At 45.5% G+C, this 20,261-nt stretch overlaps 1 protein-coding gene across 2 annotated transcripts in view; it reads left to right on the forward strand.

Annotated features, from left to right (window-relative positions):
- MDGA2 (MAM domain containing glycosylphosphatidylinositol anchor 2) overlaps positions 1-20,261 on the forward strand; it is a 504,154-nt gene that overhangs the window by 15,790 nt on the left and 468,103 nt on the right. The window lies entirely within an intron of this gene.

The following is a 20,261-nucleotide window of genomic DNA, read 5'->3' on the forward strand; positions in this document are numbered from 1 at the left end:
GGAGAATGAGACAAGGGAGGGTTTACTTGCCTGGAAGTGATGGCGGAGTTCATGGAATCATGGAAATGCAGGACCGGCAATGGTCAGGCGGTGCAGCCGCCTACGGGCAGAGGAAGTTCATAGCTTGAATGTCTCTGATGGATAGCCACCACTGTTTTGAAGCCCTCTAACAGAGGAGAGTCAAACCGCTCTTACTGTCAGTTAGTTCTTGCTAATGTTTAGTCCAGATCTCCTTTCCTTCAGGTTCTACCTGCTGAACCAAAACAAACTAAACAACTAAACAAAGCAAGCCTGTGCCATCATTCCCACAACAGCCAGCCCTTCACATCTTTGAACTTCGCTATGCCATTTTCCTCTTCTCATAACTCAACCTACCAGGACCCTTCAGGTGTTCATGATAGGTCATGGTTTCCAGACCCTTGAGCCTCTTGGCGCCTTCCTCTGAACATGTTGTCATTTGATGCTGTGGATGGGGTTTCAGCTGGATGCCACCTGTGTGTCCGGCATGTTTCATTTCCTATGTCACACATCTGTTCCAGATGTCTTGCATCTCCCGCGGGCTTGGTCTTTGCAAACCAAGAATTTTGCTTATGTTCTGTTTACCCAAATAAGTAAAAACTGATTTTTGATCAAATCCCGGTTTCTTATAGAAAGGTCTCAAGTAGGAAGGACCTCCGGGCTCCTCGAAATAGGTACTGGTTTTCTTTATTTTCTTCTAGAATCAGCTCTGTTCCAGGTGCTGAACATCATTTTTCTGGTTAAATCTTAGCTTTGTGCAAGGGCTCAGGGTGGACCAATGTGCAACGAACCTCTGGAATGCATTGCCACATGGTGATGCAGATGGTTACTGCTGTCTTCAGTGGCTTCAGGAGAGCACCTTAACCAAGAAAAGTTTAGATCTTCTTTGATCATGGTTATGGCCTGGCAAGGCAAAGTTCCAAATAGAGTAGTCCTACAGCGAGCTGGAATTTTTAGCATATGTACTTTACTGAAAAAGCGACATCTGCGTTGGCTTGGGCATGTTCTGAAAATGGCTGATGGTCAGATTCCAAAAGATCTCCTGGATGGAGAATGAGTGCAGGGAAATCGCCCCAGAGGGAGACCACAACTGCGATACAAGGAGATCTGCAAGCAGGATCTTTAGGCCTTACTTAGGAATAGACCTCAACAGATGGGAAACCTTGACATCTGAGCGCTCAGCCTGGAGGCAGGCGTTGTGTCATGGCCTCTCCCAATTTGAAGAGACCCTTGTCCAGCAGGCCGAGGCAGTCACAAAAGCAACAAAACCAGGGAGCTGGACAGGGGACAGATTGGATTTGTCTTCAGTGTGGAAGGGACGGTTCCTCTCGAATTGGCCTTCTCAGCCACACTAGATGCTGTTCCAAGACCTCCATACAGAGCACGTTCCCATAGTCTCTTGAGATTGAAGGATCCCTAATCATCTGAATCTAGTCTGGCTTTCCATGTGAAATGTCCTGTGTAGAGATGGAACAGATAAAGAGATGAAAATGCACCCTGGTCTTGACACCTTGGCCTCTGCCACACCATTCTGTTTCCTTGTATCCTGTCCTGACGGTAGTTTCTTGTCCACAATAAAAATTACGCATCAGGGGAGAGAGGTTGTGGCATCCTTAGGGGATGGGTGGATGTCTCTCGCGACTGAAGGATGACTAATCTAAAATCTAAGGGGTCTTGGGAATAAATAATGGGGAGGCAGGAAGCGGTCTCCTTTACGACCTTCTTGAAAACTCCGGGAGGCACCAGCTTCATTGCTGTGGACGGCTGGTCTGGATGGGCCCTTGTCTTGAATGGAGCTAAGGTCCTTCCAGGCCAAGGATTTTGCTTATATTCCTTTATGAAAGGGCTGTTAGTCACGCCGTCCTCAACGGTGGCTGATACAGATACATGTTTAAAAATAGCATCACAGAAGATACTCAAGGAGCAACATTATGTCAACCGGTAGTAAGAACTGCAGCTCTTCAAAAACATGGCACTTCTGGATTTGTGAAAGGCTTTAAAAAAAAAAAGCCGGATCAAAAGAAGCCGTTCCTAAAACCTTTCTTTAAAACTGGTCAACAAGAGGAGGGTTTTTAAGCCGCTTGTGCCATTGCCTCGGGGCAGCTGCTGAGAGGGCCGTGTGCTATTCCATGTGAAGTAATGGAAAGGTCTCTCTCTCTCTCATCCCCCTTTTGCTGGTGGAATGGGGAACAGGGTCAGACCCTCCTGGCTAAACTGAGAGGGGAGGGAACATCCATGGTGGATGCCTTTGTTTTGCTGGAGGCAGCCTGGCATCCAATGAAGAGCAGGATCCTTTCCCCCCTCGTTCTGTTCAGTGCTTAAAAGTGGGCACCGACTTCTCTCTGTGGGGACCTGGCCTCGGGGCGGGATGGGGCAGTTTTGTCAACACCACTTTTGGATTAGTCCCTGTGAGGTCATGGATGTGTAACGCTCATGGGTCCCACCTTGACTGGCTCACTGCTGTAGTGTGTCTCTCTGAGCCCATCTGCCTTTGTGGGAATGGGGGTTGGAAAAGCACCCCGAGAAACATCGCTGAGAATCGCTGCAGGTATTCCGTGGCTGGCCAACGCTGGGGGAACACAGGGACCACTAGGGAGGCTGAGATGCCTCCTTGGAATTTCTGCAAAGTCGCTGCCGAAGGTTCCTTTCCGCTTTTCCATCCAAAGGGGGGGGGGGGGAGACTCCTGCTACATTAACCAAATTTTTCCCCAGATTGTCTCCAAGGGTAACCCCACAAAGAATGTGCTGCAGTAGTCTTCCCCCCCCCCAGTTTATTGATCAGTGGAGCTCAGTGGTGAGATTTCAGTTGTCCATGGATGGCTGCAGATGGGCAGTCTTTTTCTGGACAAAACTGTGAAAGAAGGGCTGGCCCAACAATGGAAAAGCAGACCCCCCCCCCCATTCATGTTTTCAAACAAGCTGTCCAAGTCCATAGGCTGAGACTCCTCCTCTTCCGTTTTTGAACGACACACTCTTTGTACCGTTTTCTCCACCGACACGTTGCTCATCGTTCTGGGCGCATGAGCCATTGGCTTTCAAGTTGTGGTCGGGACCACAGCTGTGTCTCGTTTTAGGTTTGGTGGAAGATACTGGAGTAGGTCAACCCACATCCTTGCAGATGTAAAACACTGGACGGTTGCACCATTAAGTGATGTAGCTCTCTGTGTGTGTGTGTTTTGGGAAGTTCATGCCAAAGATCTGACAAGTGGCTGCAACAGCCCCCCCCCCCCAGAACGTGCCAGCTTTCTTTGGTAGAAAAAAGGGTACAGCTATGATTTTGCAAATTTCTAAAGTCAACTGGACAACCAGTGTGGCCTAGTAGGTAGAGTGTTGGGTTTAGACTCTGAGTTCGAATCTCCGCTTGACCATGGGGACTTCCTAGGGGGATGGCAGTGGTCAAGAACATCTGACCGGTCTTGAAAATCCCGTTAGGGTTGGTTTTAGTCAGAACTGACTTGATGACCAGGAACAACAAAGCCACTGTGCCACTTCTTGATGATGTAAGAGGGACCTGGGGCAGAAGGGGCATGTGTATGTTCCTGCTTCCGGAGGGGGTTCATGTTTCCCCCCTCTGCTCTCGTAATGCCACAGATGGTGGCTTTTCATGTAAGTATGTCGGATTCTGATTCTATAATGATATGAATCATACAATTCTCACAGCTTCCCTCATGTCATTCCAAAGAGCTAATGGCACACTCAAATCTTCATAAAACAGCCAATTAAAACCAAGTTAACAGAAATTACTTTGGCATTTTGTGGTTAAGTTGTACACTCCACCTGCCTTGCAACAGCGTCTGAAGATTATTCTTGTTATTGGCCACCCCTCTTAGGTATTTTATCATTTGACAAAAAAATTAAGCCTTCTTGTCATGTACTTGATGAACAGAGGACTTAACAATAACAGCAACAGCAGGAACAACAACTCGATAAATAATAAATAAAAGAGGAGAGGAGATCTCAGTGAGACGATCATATCATTTTAAAAAAGTTGTTAATCCCTAAAAGTTTACAAAATTCCATCTGAGATACGAGACCCCTAAGTTAGACCATGTTACTACATGTTACTGATCTCCCCCCCCCCCCCAAGCTTCATTACTTCTTTGGTTTAAATCCCAATTGTACAAAGTGGGAGCAGCAATCCAGGGCAGGACTGAAGCTAGAGAGATGGTAGCTATGGGGAGTGATTTTTATTGTAAACTTCTGGTAAAACTCTGTTTTTCATTGCACAGTAGAAGTACATAGATCCACAGAGAATAGTGAATAGTGCCCCAGAGTCTGCCCCTTTCTCATTAACTGGGACTTGAAGTCTCAGTAATTTACTCTGAGACATTTGTAGTAAAAAAAAAAGTACTTACAGTTATTTGAAGTTACAGACTTATGTATGCTGTTTTAAATTAGTGCACACATACTTAGCAACCAACCACACAGATCAACAGCAAACAAACGACTGCCGTCAACAGCCAAAAGAGAAGGAAAGATACATGCAGCAGGGAGGTGGGCCTTTAAAAAAGAATCAGAGGCTGGAAGGAACGATTGGTTAGTGCTGAATGAGCAGACGGTCACTGAGGCCCCCAAAAAATCCCCCTATTCACACAAACTACAGACAGCATGCAAGATTGTTAACAAAACTCCAACAATGTTTATTGTGGGGGCTGCTTCCTCAGTCCAGTTGACCTCTATGAAGAGACTGCTACTTACTAAACAAAGGCCAAAACCTTGTTGTCTAGTTACACCAATGGTGTGGCTGTCGGAAGCCAATGGCCGTTGCCCCAAGGAATCTCCGTGGGCCGTCTCTGCCCCTTTCCCCAACGTTTAATCCTATCCCCCCCTTTTTTTGGTCTAAGATGCAATGCCTTCTCAACATCTTTAAGAAGGAACTTTTTTTTTTAGCCAGAAAAAGAGTTTGTCCTTGAATCCTCCTCCCATCATCCTCTCATCCGCAAGGGAGCATCCACCGTGCCTCGTTTGGCAGCTCCACCCTGTTTTTATGCGGAGGGGTTCAAGGAGAACCCGGGGCTGTGGGTTGAAGAAGTTTGAAGCCGCACACGCTCAAGGCAAGAGAAGTTTCTAGACTTGTCGGCTCAGTGCCTGTATCCTGCCCCCATGGCCACCGGTAGCTCACAACAAGCGGCAACACAACTTGCAGTCTGCAAGGTCCATCCCTGGTTGATAGCATCCCGTTGGGGAAATCCGCCCACTCTGCCTTGGGGTAGGTAGGATCCATAGAGTCACGTGCCACTATGTTGATCTTATCCCCCAACCTCACTCTTGTGGACCTCCTAATACTCTCTTAGGTTTCAGACCCTTCCCTTCCCCGGCATCTTGCAACACCCACTTGATGTCTTGATCCCACTCGAGGCTCATCCGGTTTCTGAGCTCCTGTAGAGTAATACTTACATCCTGCCATGGGGGTACCGTGACTCATGGCAGACCTTTCCGGGATTTCCAAGAGAGGAAGTATTTCCTGGCTGGCCCTTCCTTCTGATGGTAGTCCTGGACCAGCAAGCAGTTGGCCCAGATCTACGCAAGCTAGCTTTTCTCCCATGAAACTCCATTCAGGAGTTGAATTCCCTGCCTGCTCTGTAGATTTGGTTAAATATTTACTCATTCCAGCTGGACACACCCAACAGATTTCTGTGTATTTTTTTTTTGGACGAAGTCACATATGGGGGAATCCCAGTTCTGGTTTGTTGATTCTCTTCTCCACTCGGGCGGCTTGGTTCCTGCCAGGGACACAGCGTAACGTTGGGTTAAAGGCCTGCCTCTAATGGTTAGGGTCAACCGGGGTGTTATTCTTGCGATGGATCCTTGCATTGCTTTCGATCGCTGGTCACATCCGAACAGGATTTTTTAAAAAGATAAAAATAAAGGGAGACATTCAAAAAGTGGTTTACCATGGCCACCCCGTCACACCATGATAAATGTCCATGACTGGGCAAGGATTTGCACCCAGATCTCTTTGAGTTCTAGCCCCGACACTACACCAGTAGGGACTTGGGAAGTGTTCTGTGTGTTTTGTCGGAAGTGTGGACATGGGGGTCACTGTGGAAAAACCTGCTGCATGTACGCATGGGCGCTCCGGGGTCCCCCTGCTTCCATGCAAGTGCTCCTCCAGAAAGTGGACAAACGTTGGTTCTGTTTCTAACAAGAGAGTTTGGTCTTCAGTCTTGGGGGAATGGTTCTTCCATCCGGTGCAGAGTCTCTTGATTCCATGACTAGCAGATTTACATGCTGTTATCAACGTCCCAAATACACATGGCTGAGGATGCTGAGGCCAAGTTCACTTCTTAGATGGAGAGAGCTGCCCTGTGCAAAATTGTTTTCAAGTTTCTCCTCAGTTAGGAGTTTGGAATTTGTGGCCCATCTCTTAAAACAGAGGACAGTCCGGCGAGCTACCCCTCCCACTTTGCCTTTTTGAAACTCAAAGAATTTATTTTTGGCTGGGGGAGGAAAGAATGCCCAGGTATATGACCTGCCTCTAAGAGAGTTGGTATAGAGAATTTAGTTAAACCACCAGGAATAGTCAATTTAAGCCAAATTAAAGCCAAATGAATAGTTTTACCTGGTGGATGCTTTCTTTAGCATGCAATATTGCTCATTTGGTGTCCAGAGCCCATGGTGTTCAAGAACTCACATTGATCTTCAGCTGATGCCATTTGATGGTGTCTTTGCTGTTGTTGTTTAGTCGTTGAGTCCAACTCTTCGTGACCCCATGGACCAGAGCACGCCAGGCCCTCCTGTCTTCCACTGCCTCCCAGAGTTAGTTCAAATTCATGTTGGTAGCTTCGATGACACTGTCCAACCATTTCGTCCTCTGTCTACCCCTTCTCCTCTTGCCTTCACACTTTCCCAACATCAGGGTCTTTTCCAGGGAGTCTTCTCTTCTCATGAGATGGCCAAAGGATTGGAGCCTCAGCTTCAGGATCTGTCCTTCCAGGGAGCACTCAGGGTTGATTTCCTTCAGAATGGATAGGTTTGTTTTCTTGGCAATCCAGGGGACTCTCAAGAGGGGACTCCCTTCACGATTGCTGCCTTGTCGTGGCAAAGGGGCTTGAGTAAGTCAGAGAAGTTATGGGCTATGCCATGCAGGGACACCCAAGACGGACAGGTCCTAGTGGAGAGTTCTGGCTAAACGCGATCCACCTGGAGGAGGAACCGGCAATGCCACTCCAGTACCTTTGCCAAGAAAACCCCATGAACAGAAACAAAGGGATGGTATCTTACAGATCAGGAAAAATCAGGAAAAGGCCACATAGTCATGGAAATTGACCATTAAGAATATAAAACAAAGGACCAGAAACATCAGCTGTCTGAAATTGGGCCATTAATGACACCGTATAAGTTCGGAACTACCCACAAGAACTTGATGCACAACCTTGAAGATGATGACTTATCATCAAGAGCTTGCTGGTTTGTTTGTCTGTTTGGGTAGTTGCATCAACTAGAAACGCAGAGCCTCTGAGCAAGCAGTGGTGGCCCAAGAGAAATGGATGGAGGCCATCGATGGGTGGACACCATGCATCCGGGCGCTTGGTCCGGTGCTTTTAGAAGAGCAAAAAGGGAGGGGAGGTTTTACTGTGGGTGGGATGCTGGAAGGGGAGGGGGGGAATTAAAAAGAAATCTGTTGAAACTCTTTCCCACCCTCCCCAATTCATTTTCCTCCTTAGAAAAAGCTAATAAATACAAGCCTTGCCTAGGATGATTTCTTTTCTTTCTCCAGACGCTGGTGGTGTTTTTTCTTCCCCAGGGCGATACATTTGGGGTGGTGGTGGTGGTCTGCGGCCATGGGGAGAAAAACACTCAATGCGTTTATTGTGTCATATTTTAACCCTGTACAATTCTGGATATTGTGCGGTCGGAAGCAAAGCGGCTTCACCGGAGAACAGGGACCTCATTATGCCGTTGCTGTGTTGCTGTGCATTTCTAAGTAGCTGCTGCGCTCCCTCCCGGCGCTGCCAACGACTCCGGCAAAAATTCGGAGAAACAACCAGCTCTTCATTTGCTTCTTAACTCTTACCTTGGCCGGCAGAGAGAGAGAGAGATGGTTGCCTTCTCCAAAAATGCATTGATTGCGAAGGAACAGGATGGAATGGGACTTACAGAAGCTTAACCGATTTGACAGAAATCTAAATAAACATAGAGAGATCTGCCTTTTGTGGGTGGTGGTGATTGGTCGTCAGATCTGGCTGCTGTGAAAAGATCATAACTGTAGGAACCAAATATATATATATATATATATATATATATAAGAATTCTTGGTTTCTTCCTATTTCTCCCCCATCTCTTCTGCAGCTGCCCTCCCCATCCTTGTTTTGCCTTCGGTTGTAGCGCTTGCGTTTCTACTCCTGGCCTGGATCTCCATTCATACTTTCTTAACGTCTACGCCAACAAACGAGTGTTTGGGGGGGGGTATTTTTCGAAGACTGGCGTTGCGACTTGTGCACATCTGTATAATATAACCTGAGAATAAACGAGAGAGAGAGAGAGAAAGCGAGGACCTACCACTTACAGTTTCTTCCTTAGAGCAAAAGAGGGAAAGATAATATCTGATATGCACCCTTTTGTTGATGGTGTGGTAGGGTACACAGTGGATAAAATCATTAGGAACGGTTTAGCAGGAGATTTCCCCCATTCCTGTCACCTCTGCTCCTTGGGTATAGATTACCAATGCCAGGTGGCTCATGGGCACCTTCTGTTCCTCTTGGGAGGTGAGGTAGCCCTGGCAGACACAGTGGTAGAGGCCCTTCTCATAAACAGACCAGCAGACATCCCAGTAGGGGCAACCAGAGCAGGGCCCCCCAACCTGGAAAAACCACAAAAGATCGTGTGATGTGTTGGAGGAGCCAGAGAGTTTTCTTCAACTGTTTCTGGCAAATCTGTTGGGTGGTAGGATGAAAGGTTTCCACGGGCAACCTTCACTACCGTTCTTCTTGGCATTTCAAAATGCTTCCTCTTGTTACTTGAAGGATCCAGGAGGACAGGAATTGGTGGCTTGAAACACTTGGGATCCCCGGAACTGCTCTCTACCCGGAACATCATCAAGTTCATCTCAGCAGAATGTGAAATTTTGGCTAGAACCTCTAGCTATGAAGCAAATAATGCAGGGACAAGCAGACCAGAATTAGCATCAAGTCTCCCCGGACTAGACCACCCCTTACTGCTTGTCTGATCAACTGGTACTTAGATTAGAGTAGGCATCCTTCAGTCTCGAGAGACGATGGTCATGTGCTCTGTATGGAGGTCTTGGAACAGTGTCCAGTGTGGCTGAGAAGGCCAACTCGAGAGTGACTATTCCTTCCACGCTGAAGATAAATACAATCTGTCCTCTGTCCAGCTCCCTGGTTTTGCTGGTTTTGGGGCGGCCTCTTGGCCTCAGCCTGTTGAACAAGGGCCTCTGGGGCGATTTCCCTGCACTCATTCTCCATCCAGGAGATATTTTGGAATCCAACCACCAGCCATTCTCACGACATGCCCAAGCCAACGTAGACGTCGCTGTTTCAGTAATGTATACATGCTGAAAATTCCAGCTCGTTTTTGTCCTGCCAGGTGATACCAAAAATCCATCGGAGGCAACGCATAGGGAAGGTGTTCAGCTTCCTCTCCTGCCGTGCACAAAGGGTCCAGGACTCATTGCAGGACAGGAGTGTGCTCAGGACACACACTCTATAGACCTGGATCTTGGTATATGCTGTCAACTTCTTATTAAGCCATACTCTCTTACAGAGCCATACTCTGCAAGCACCAGACTAGTACTTACAGTCTCAGTAACTCCCTCGGTGACATTGGTGAGAGAAAAAATAAAAGTTAATCTATAGCTCTGTACAGATAAAAAACAGCTTATTGTAGAAAAAAGACTGGTTACATGAACAGAACTTAACTGACTTGTAGCTGCATCCTGGCTACAGAACTGCAGACTCTTAAACCTAACAGAATCCTGACTCCATGGCTAACTGACCACAGATTAATCGGGGAAAAAGCAGGAACATAGTTAAAAGTCCTTAAGATGCATGACTCTCTTTTAAAATTGAGGCCAAGGGGGATCTGTTGGTTGCTGCTGGATTGACTGACAATCATCCCAGCTCAGAAAAAGACCCCAACCCCACCCCAGCCAGAACCTCTTAAAGGCAGCATGCAAAAGTTGCTAAAATTCCCAATGTTTCACCTTTCTAGCTGTACAGAATGTGCAAAAGGTGATGGAGTACAAAGAGGCAGGCGATCTTGTTTCGGCTTTCTTTAGCTTCGTTATATCTTCTTTGGAATATTACATATTTCATGGTGTTTTTTCGAACGGGAGGTGAAAAACCAGCCATTGGGTTCCTCAAAAGCTTGTTGGGGGCATGTGGCCAGGCAGCTTGCTCTTAGTTCTGTCTGGCTTGTAAAATCTAGCTGTACACATGGCTTGAAGATGGAATCCGCCATGACTTGGCCCGTTGACTTGCCCACTCAAAGCGATCCCCCTTGTTGCACATGGCTGGGGAATTTGGACCTGCCGTTGTGTTTTGTCTTCCTTGTGCAAAAGTGTGCCCAACGTTAGAAGCTAAATACTGGCATGAAGTATGGTTGTGCATTTCTGGAAGGCTTAGCAACTGTGTTCTCAAAAAAAATGGCACTGTGAAATGGATGGAATCTTTAAGATCTGTATCCTAATGATATCAGTACATTGTTTTCACTTTGAACATGAAAGACCTTTGCTCCTTAATACCTGTGAAGATTCTCAGTCATCCAGGTGAGGTTATCTGGAAGGTGAGTCATGGCTGGATGAGGAGCGAAACATTTCAACTCAACAAGGAAGAAGTCCACTTGCCATGACTCAACTGCGGCTCCTTAATGGGTAGGCCATCCCCTGGTTTCTATCCAAGGTATATTTGCATGATGGATCTGGAAGCACATCCATGGAGAAGAGGATACAGGATGTGTCATGTGTTGTTGTCCATCTAAGGTTGTATTTATCTAATTTTCAGACCTGCTCAAGGCCAGATGATTTTTGTTATGTCCTGATACATAAAAACATAGAATTCAAAGAGGGTGTTCTTTCTTTCTCACGTGACAGTATAGATGCATTTTAAAGTAGAACTTGTGTTTAGGTTACTTATCTCTCAAAAGATTCATGGTTCTCTGAAGTTTTTATCTAGAGGGACATGAACTCTGTTCTTTTGTTGTTGTTGTTTAGTCGTTAAGTCGTGTCCAACTCTTCGTGACCCCATGGACCAGAGCATGCCAGGCTGTTCGGTCTTCCACTGCCTCCCGGAGTTGGGTCAAATTCATGTTGGTCACTTCAATGACTCTGTCCATCCATCTCATCCTCTGTCGTCCCCTTCTCCTCTTGCCTTCACACTTTCCCAACATCAGGGGCTTTTCCAGGGAGTCTTTTCTTCTCATGAGATGGCCAAAGCATTGGAGCCTCAGCTTCAGGATCTCTCCTTCCAGGGAGCACTCTGTTCTAGAGTTGGCATTTGTCATCCTGTAAAGGCTGCAATTTTGTTTTCTTTCGAAGGTTTCATGGTTCTTTATTTGAAGCTCGAGTTCTTTAGTTTTCACCATGAGGTAGAAGCTGAAGAAAGCCACCCGTTCAAAGGCTGTCGGCACCTGACCGGGTGGAGACTGTATCAGACATCCGCTGGTTGTCCTCTCGTTCTAGACAGCTGGATGGATGATTCTGCCCCATCGCTTCCTTGATGAAGAAGGTCAAGCAGATGCAGGCGAATTGCTGCTTTTATGTACGTCTCAAGGAAAGGCTTGCGGCTGAAGAGCGGCTTGATTCATGTTTGAGTCAATGCATGCAGTAAAATCCGGTTCTGCCTTTCTGCTCTGTCTTGGGTAAAAATAAACCAGCATTTACTCGCTGGTCCTTGTCTGAGGCTCCTAGGTCTATGGCAGTATTTCAAACCCAGTGCATCCTGCACCACTGTTTTTAAAAAATAAAAAGAAGGAAAAAAGTGTGCGTCCTGTTTGACATGATGAGTAATGAGTAGGAAACCGGGTTAGCATTGATATGCAAGGTTTGAATTAAAAATTAGTTTTTTTGAAAGAGAAATTATATCAGTATTGTATTGGACACGGCCTCGTTCTGACTGAATATTAGGATTGACATTCATTTGGTTTTAGGGGGGAAAAAAACTTTGGTCCTGGATGATGTTTTAATAATGCTTTACCTAGCATTCTTAATATGTTATGAATTTGTTTAATATTTGAATAATTCATTGCTTTTAGCTTGAATGTGTTTTAATGATGTCTTGGGTCCTTTAAGACATAACATAAGACATAAGAAATTTATTTGTCATTGCGCTCACAAGTGGGTGCAACGAAATGAGGTGCTCTTCCCCAAGGTAAAACTGGACAACACTACAAAAAAAAAAGTTAAAATATACACAACTTTCACCATCCAAATATAGATACCCCGTTTTCTCTCAGCAATTAAAAAGTCCACCAAAAACTTATGGCCCCGCATTTAAACTCAATACTGCACTTGGGTAAAAACTGTTCTTGAATCTGCTTGTCCTTGCTTTCAATACCCTGAATCTCCTTCCTGATGGTAATAGTTTAAAGAGCTGATATCCCGGATGAGAGGAGTCTTTCAGTATGTTAGATATCTTCCTCTTACATCTGTTCTTATACAATTCTTCCAAAGAGGGGAGTGAACAGCCAATGATGTTTTGGGCCGTCTTGATCACCCCTTGAATTGCCTTTTTCTCTGCCACTGTGCAGCTCGTGAACCATACACAGAGACAGTAGGATAATATACTCTCAATTGAACTCCGATAGAAGGTGATTAACAAACTCTCAGTCAATTGTTGCTTTCTAAGAATCCTTAGAAAATACAACCGTTGTTGTGCCTTCCTGATTAACGCAGCGGTGTTTGCACTCCAAGTCAGGTCATTTGTTATGATAGTCCCAAGAAACTTACATTCAACCACCTGTTCCACACAAACTCCATCTATATACAGTGGCTGAATGTCTGCTCTTTTTTTCCTATAGTCCACTATGAATTCCTTGGTTTTTTGGATGTTAAATAAAAGATTATTTTTTTTGCACCAGCGGGATAGCTGTAATACCTCGTCCCGATACGCAGACTCATCATCCCCAGAGATAAGTCCTACTAGTGTAGTATCATCTGCAAATTTGATAATCCTATTACTGGGATGGTTATTGGTGCAATCTGATGAATAAATGGAGAACAGTAGTGGACTAAGGACACAGCCTTGTGGAGTGCCAGTGCTGAGTATCTTGTCAGTAGAGATGTAGTCATTCAGTTTAACCCTTTGTGGACGATTTGTTAAAAAATCCCAAATCCACAGACAGATAGAATCTGGAAAGTCAAGATCTTTAAGTTTGTCTATTAATCTGTGGGGTATAATGGTGTTAAAAGCAGAGCTAAAGTCCGCGAACAGCATTCTTACATAATTCCCTTGTGTTTCCAAGTGGGATAAAGCCATATAAAGCACAGTATTGATCGCATCCTCGGTTGATCTATTTTCTTTATAAGCAAACTGAAGCCCATCAAAGGAATCAGGAAGGCAGGAGATAATATATTTCCGAACTAACTGCTCAAAGCACTTCATTAAGATTGAAGTTAGTGCCACCGGCCTGTAGTCATTCGGACTGTTTGTAGGCAACTTTTTAGGCAGTGGAACGATGACGGAAGCCTTGAGACAGACGGGAACTGTGCATAGTGTCAGGGATCGATTAAAAATTATAGTCCATATCCCGGCTAGCTGATCAGCACAGTCTTTTACCACCCGACCAGGAATTAAGTCGGGTCCAGCTGCTTTTCTGGAGTTAACCACCTTCATAGTCTGTCTCACATCCTGCTCATTCACAATGAAGGGGGGACTCTGCTGAGTAAATGATGGCAAACGAACAGTTTCAGTTTGATCGATCTCGAATCGAGCAAAAAAGTTGTTCAACTCCTCAGCCACCTCCACGCCTCCGCCCGAGGAAACCTTTCTTCTTTGGAGAAAGGGTGTGAGGGTAAAAATATTTTAATTAAATACACGTGTTGCTGATTTTCAAGAGGGAATCCAAAGTTCTTGCCCCTTGTTGTGGTGGGAGGGTGGAAGCTATCAATATGAATTGACAGTTCCCATTATGTGCCAATATTTGGAAAGCCACCAAACGTCTGAGGATCAGGAATTAAGGTGTAACGTATTCTCTCCCCCCCCCCCCCCCGCAGAGGTTCTGCTGTTCTCTTGGGCAGCTGAATTTGGTGTCTCCTAGTGCCAAAATATGTTCAGGACCTTGGGGGGCTCTCTAAAGTTTGGACTAAGAGAAAGAAATGGTTGTTGTAGGTATTTTGGGCTGTTTGGCTGTGTTCTTACGGTTGTTCTTCCTAACATTTCGCCAGTCTCTGTGGCCGGCATTTTCAGAGGACAGGAGTCAGAACTCTGTCTGTGCTCTGGTGCAGTTTGTGGGATAGTTGAGTATTTATAGCTGTGGGATCAGCTTTTCGTCCTTTTCAGGAGATGGGTGATTATGGTGATCAGTGTTTTTTTTGTTTTGGTTGTATTGTTGTGATAAGGGGGAGAGATGATCTGTCACTGTGATTGATGAGTGTCGTTAGCTGGTCTTTTGTGTGCCGTGACTGGGTAGAGTTCACTGACCTTTTGCAGGCTGTATTTTTCAGTGCTGGGAGCCAGGCTTTGTTGAGTTTTAGACTTTCTTCTTTTTTCTTGAAGCTCTGCTGGTGTTTGTGGATTTCAGTGACTTCCCTGTGCAGTCTGACATAATGATTATTGGTGTTGTCTGGTAATTCTGTCTTTTGAAATAGAATTTCATGTTCAGTTTGTTTCAGGGCATGTTCAGCTGCTGCTGATTTTTCCAGTGTCTTTCATTTTCTTTGAATGTAGTGTGAATGCTGCATTTTGTGATCCAAATATATATATATATACTGTACCTGGCCACAACTACAAGGTATCCGGTATACTCCTGCAGTGGTGAGGGGGTTCCTTTTGTCCTTTGCTGACCGTAACATTTGTTGTATTTTTGTGGTGGGCCTGAATACTATTTGTAGGTTGTGTTTTTTCAAAGGTTTCCCCATGTGGTCCGTGACCCCTTTGATGTATGGCAGAAATGCCATAACGTTTGTTGTATAAAAAAATTCCCTCTCTCTCTCCCTCTCTCCCTCCCTCCCTCCCTCCAGGAATAGACAATAATTTTCATAGTCTTCCTGAACTTTGTGTCTCCTCCTTGGAGACTTGTCATGAGAAGAAGCATGCATTGCCTCAATAATATTCGCCTGAACAAAGACTTGTGCAGCATTTTGAAGAAAGAATATGTGCCCAAACAAATTTGCACATGTTTCAACATGAGGGTGGCTCAGAGGCACAGGATTTGAAGGGGTGAGAATAGACTCAAGCAAACTGTAGTCAATGAGGAGAAATGCACGTTGGGTGAAATGTGGAGATCAAAGCCCACAGTAGGAAAAAAGGCACAACGATGTGAACAAATATGATTTTATTTATTTATTTATTTATTTATTTATTTATTTATTTATTTATTTATTTATTTATTTATTTATTAGATTTGTATATAGACTTTGACATCTACTCTGGGCAGCTTACAGCAAATATGATGTGGAAGAAGGGATAGAAGGAAAATACTGGCGGGATTCAAGGAAATCGCGTTTGATGGATTTTTTTTATCATGCAGAGATCTCAACTGATCATTTGCAGGGGGTGGGGTGTCTTTTCTATCAGGGTTGGTGGCTGTCCAGCTCTGACATAGAGGGTGGTCAAAAGAGAGAAATACAGTGGTGCCTCGCTTGACGACGTTAATTCGTTCCAGCGAAATCGCTGTAGAGCGAAAACGTTGTAAAGCGAAATAAAAAAGCCCATTGAAATGCACTGAAAACCGTTCCATGCAATCCAATGGGCTGAAAACTCACCGTCCAGCGAAGATCCTCCATAGGGGCGGCCATTTTCCATGCCTGTGCAGCGAGGAATCCGTCCCTAAGCACAGCGGGGGGGGGGCATTTTGAAACCTGACGATCAGCTGTTTTTGATCATCGTAAAGCGAAAATTCGTTCCCGAAGCAGGGAACCGATCATCGCAACACAGAAAAACCCCATTCAAGCCATCGTTTTGAGATCGCAAAAACCTCACCGTCAAGTGGATTCGTCATTAAACGGGGTAATCGTAAAGTGGGGCACGACTGTACAGGAGAACCCCTGGAGTCACCGAAACAGTAGAGGGCGAGAAGGAAGACACCGGTTGCAGGCAGCCGGTGCGCTACCCGTGTGACTTCACGGCTCCCAGATTTCTGAGTTGTGCGAGGCTGTTTGTCTGCACAGTCTGGAGGAAGAGGTATGTTTGGAAAGGTTTTGAAAAGTTTCTTGGCTCAGGTCAGATGGATTCTGGATTTTAAGTAAGTGAATTTGTAAAGTGCACCTTTAAAATGAAGCCTCTTAAATTTACATCTTATGAAGATGTAATCCATGAAACAAATAGGCAAGGAGGCACGTCATGTCGAGAGCTTATCGAGTGATTACATTCTTTAAAAGACAGTTGAGTTTTAAAAAATATATCGTTCTTGGCTGCCTGTAACAAAAGGGCCTAATGCATGTCAGACATCGTCTCCTTCAGCGGCCCTTTTTGGAAACACGAAAATGCTTTCAGGTCCAGCGTTTAAAGATCCCCTGCTCAAATATTCATAAAACGGGTAGTTTAAAAGGGTTTTGAAAGTTGAGAAAGCAGGAAAAGGAGCAAGAAGCCTCAAATATTAATGTTTTCCTTAATGACAACTGATGAGAATATGTATTTCCTTTCTGTTCTTTCTGGGGCGGGGGGGGGGAGAATGGATTTCAGATATTTCTTTAAAGAGCTTGAACAGCCGTGATTATGCTGTAGAGATCAACGAGGTCAGGTCCAGAAGGTCCTCGGACACTCTGAGGTCCCATGGCTGATGATGGGTGGGATCCAGTTTATGCCAGAATAAGAGACCTTGCCCACACAGATGGAAGGTTTTTTTTTTAAGTCAAAGGAGCACATTCAGGGTATAAGAGGTATGTGCTGTCTTGGAAGCAGTTACTACCTGGTGCATCTGAACACGAGGACCCGTGCTTTAAACCAGTGGCTGCCAACCTTGGGTCTCCAGATGTTCTCCCAGAAATCTTGGCCAGCACAAATTTTTGGTCCAAGAACATCTGGGACCCCAAGGTTGGAACCACTGCTTTAAGCTCTCTCTCTTAGTTTATGCCAAGCTAAGAGGAATGGATGATGGATTATGTTATGTAGCTGGATATTGACAGAATGTAGAATGGTAAGGAGAAGGAGGGGAGGGATTAGCCCACTGCCGCTTGGATCTTAGAGTTTCTTATTTTTTTAATAAGAATTAACTGCTTTATTTAACTGTTGTAACCTTTGAACATGCTGTTATGCTACTGCTTATGCCAAAGAACTGTTTCTATGAATCTTGATTTTCTTAATAAAAAATAATGATAAAAAACCTCATTGAGAACTAGTCTCTTGGACCAGCAAGGTTTGGCTAAATCCAGAGGAGTGGAAAGGCCACTAACTGGCTACTGCAGAGAAGTCCTATTTAACTGAGCTGTTGTGAGTTCCGAGGCATCACCCAGCCCATGTTTAAGCACTTGCAAAGTGCTGAGTAAAATAAAGTGCTTTTTGAAGGTCAGGCTTGTCTATGGCACAGATGCTACGCACCTCTGAGGCTTGAGGACTTTTGTTGTTGTCGTTGTTTATCATTTAGTTGTGTCTGACTCTTTGTGACTACACGGACCAGAGCATGCCAGGCCCTCCTGTCTTCCACTGCCTCCTGGAGTTGGTTGCTTTGATGACCCTGTCCAGTCATCTCGTCCTCTGTCATCCCCTTCTCCTCCTGCCTTCACACTTTCCCAACATCAAGGTCTTTTCCAGGGAGTCTTCTCTTCTCATGAGATGGCCAAAGTACTGGAGCCTCAGCTTCAGGATCTGTCCTTCCAGTGAGCACTCAGGGTTGATTTCCTTCAAAACGGATAGGTTTCTTCTCTGGGCATTGTAGTTGAAGAACATCTGGAGGCCCAAGGTTGCAGACCATTGCTTTATTTGTTCTTGTTTAGTCTTTAAGTCGTGTCCGACTCTTCGCGACCCCATGGACCAGAGCACGCCAGGCCCTCCTGTCTTCCACTGCCCCCCGGAGTTTGGTCAAATTCATGTTGGTCACTTCGATGACCCTGTCCAGCCGTCCATTCATGAGATGGCCAAAGTATTGGAGCCTCAGTATTGGACTTACCTCAGAACAAAGTGATAGGACCATAAGAGGCTCCCTGACTGAATGCCGTATTCTCCTTGGTGACCCTTGTTTTCAAGGTTTTCCAGGTAGAGAACGCTCAAAGTCATTTCCCCTTCCCTTCTTCTGGGGGGGGGGGGAATCCCTGGGACTGGACGCTGGCTGTTCTCCAAGGAGGTCCCGTGTGGGAATCAAGCTCCCAACCTCTGGCCCTGCAGCTGGAGACGTAACTCACTCTGCGAACCAGCGTGGGGAAGACAAATCTTCTTTCACCCCCGCGATGCCATCAAATGTCTTTGAGAGCTTGATTATTTCCTCTTGCACAGACACGGCCAGCCGGCAAACAAGACGATGGTTATCTGTAACTGTAAAGGGTACGGCTGTTTTGGGAGGGATGAGCTGGCACGATGAAAGGCATCGATATCATAACAAGAGGCACACTGTACCTTTATTGTCAAATCCCCAGCTTGTTTTGAAATGAAATACCATTCGTTCTATTCCTTCCGAGGGAACATTGCACCGCTTGTCGGTGGCATGGTTTTATCTTGAAATTTTAAACGTGGCAAGCAAGAAATTCTGCACATAGTGGCCAGTTTGCATTGGAAATGTCAAAATGGGGGCGGGATTGGCTTATGATCTTGATGTGGGCTGCCTTAAGATCCGAAGACAGTCTCGTCCCAAATGGACACCGTTATTTCCCGTTTGATAGTCAAATAAGAAAGAAAGGGTGCGGAAGGAGATGCAAACATTGAGCAGGCGATAGCAGAGAGTTCGAGAAGTTGTCTAACAAATTGCAACAGTGGCCTGGGTCTTAGAGTTTGCGGCGTTTCTCCTCATCCCTCAGAGGCTTGCTTGTGATATTCTTAGGACTTCTCCTGGCTTTGGAGGGTTTGGCTATTAAGAATTTTTTGTCCGATGGCAGTTTAAATCCTTTGTAAATTAGGAGTTGTCTTTTCCCGCATGGGAAGCTTGGCTGGCTTCAGTCTGGAGGTGGAGAAGGCTGTGGGGATGCTTGTTCTCTCTCTCTCTGCTGTGCCATAAATGATTAATACAAATTCCATGCGTGAGAAGAGCTGGGTTCTCAATTCTGGCGAACTTCTTGGTTTCCACAGACATCCCCCTTATCCAGTTTTTGGTCACGTCAAGTGACAAGGCTCAGCCATGGAGTAAAAACGAGAATGCATCTCAGTTTCTCCAGTGTTACGTATTTTGAGATATGTTCCGTAGTTCTCACGTTTCTGTTTGAAACGTGTATCAAATATAGTGGTGGGTTGGGGTTGTTTTTTTTTGTATACCTTTTTTTCTCCTGAAATGCAGTCAAACCTCAACCGCCTATGTAGATCTCTCAGGAAAGGCGAGCGTTGTTTTCTTGGTAGTCCCGAAAGGTGGAATAATAATAATAATAATAATAAAAAAGATGCTTTTCTGAGAATCTCAACGAATTCTTCCCCCCCCTCCCTGAGACCCCCTGCGCAAGACACGGCAGAAGAGCGGTGTTTTCCTCCCTTTGGACTAGTAGCTCTTTCTAGGGATGATATATCATCTGCTACAGCATTCGTAGTAAAAATTATCTCGCACTGGAGAAAAAGTAAAGACATAAACAACACAGCACTCTTAGGGCAGTGCATAAAATCTCCCTTACTTATTTGGCTTGAAGAGGCACCGCGTAGGCAGATGTTTCTATAGAAAATTGGCAAAAGCAAACGATTCAAACCCATGCTGCTATAATCTCTTTTTGCCTGGAGCAATGGTTCTCAAACCGGGGTCGCCAGGTATTCTTGGACTGCCACTCCCAGAAAACCCCGCCAGCATAGCTGGTGGCGAAGGCCTCTGGGAGTTGTGGTCCAAGAACGCCTGGTGACCCAAGGTTGGGAGCCACTCACCTAGCGCATGGCCCCGGCCACAAACTGCTGCCTGCTATAGCAGAGATGGGGTTTTCCCCCATTTGAGATGGCCTTTGTGGGTTGTTGTTGATATACAGTGGTGCCTCGCTAGACAGTTACCCTGCATGACAGTTTTTTCGC

Source organism: Pogona vitticeps, chromosome 1 (assembly GCF_051106095.1).
Source record: "Pogona vitticeps strain Pit_001003342236 chromosome 1, PviZW2.1, whole genome shotgun sequence".
Classification (NCBI taxonomy): domain Eukaryota; kingdom Metazoa; phylum Chordata; class Lepidosauria; order Squamata; family Agamidae; genus Pogona; species Pogona vitticeps.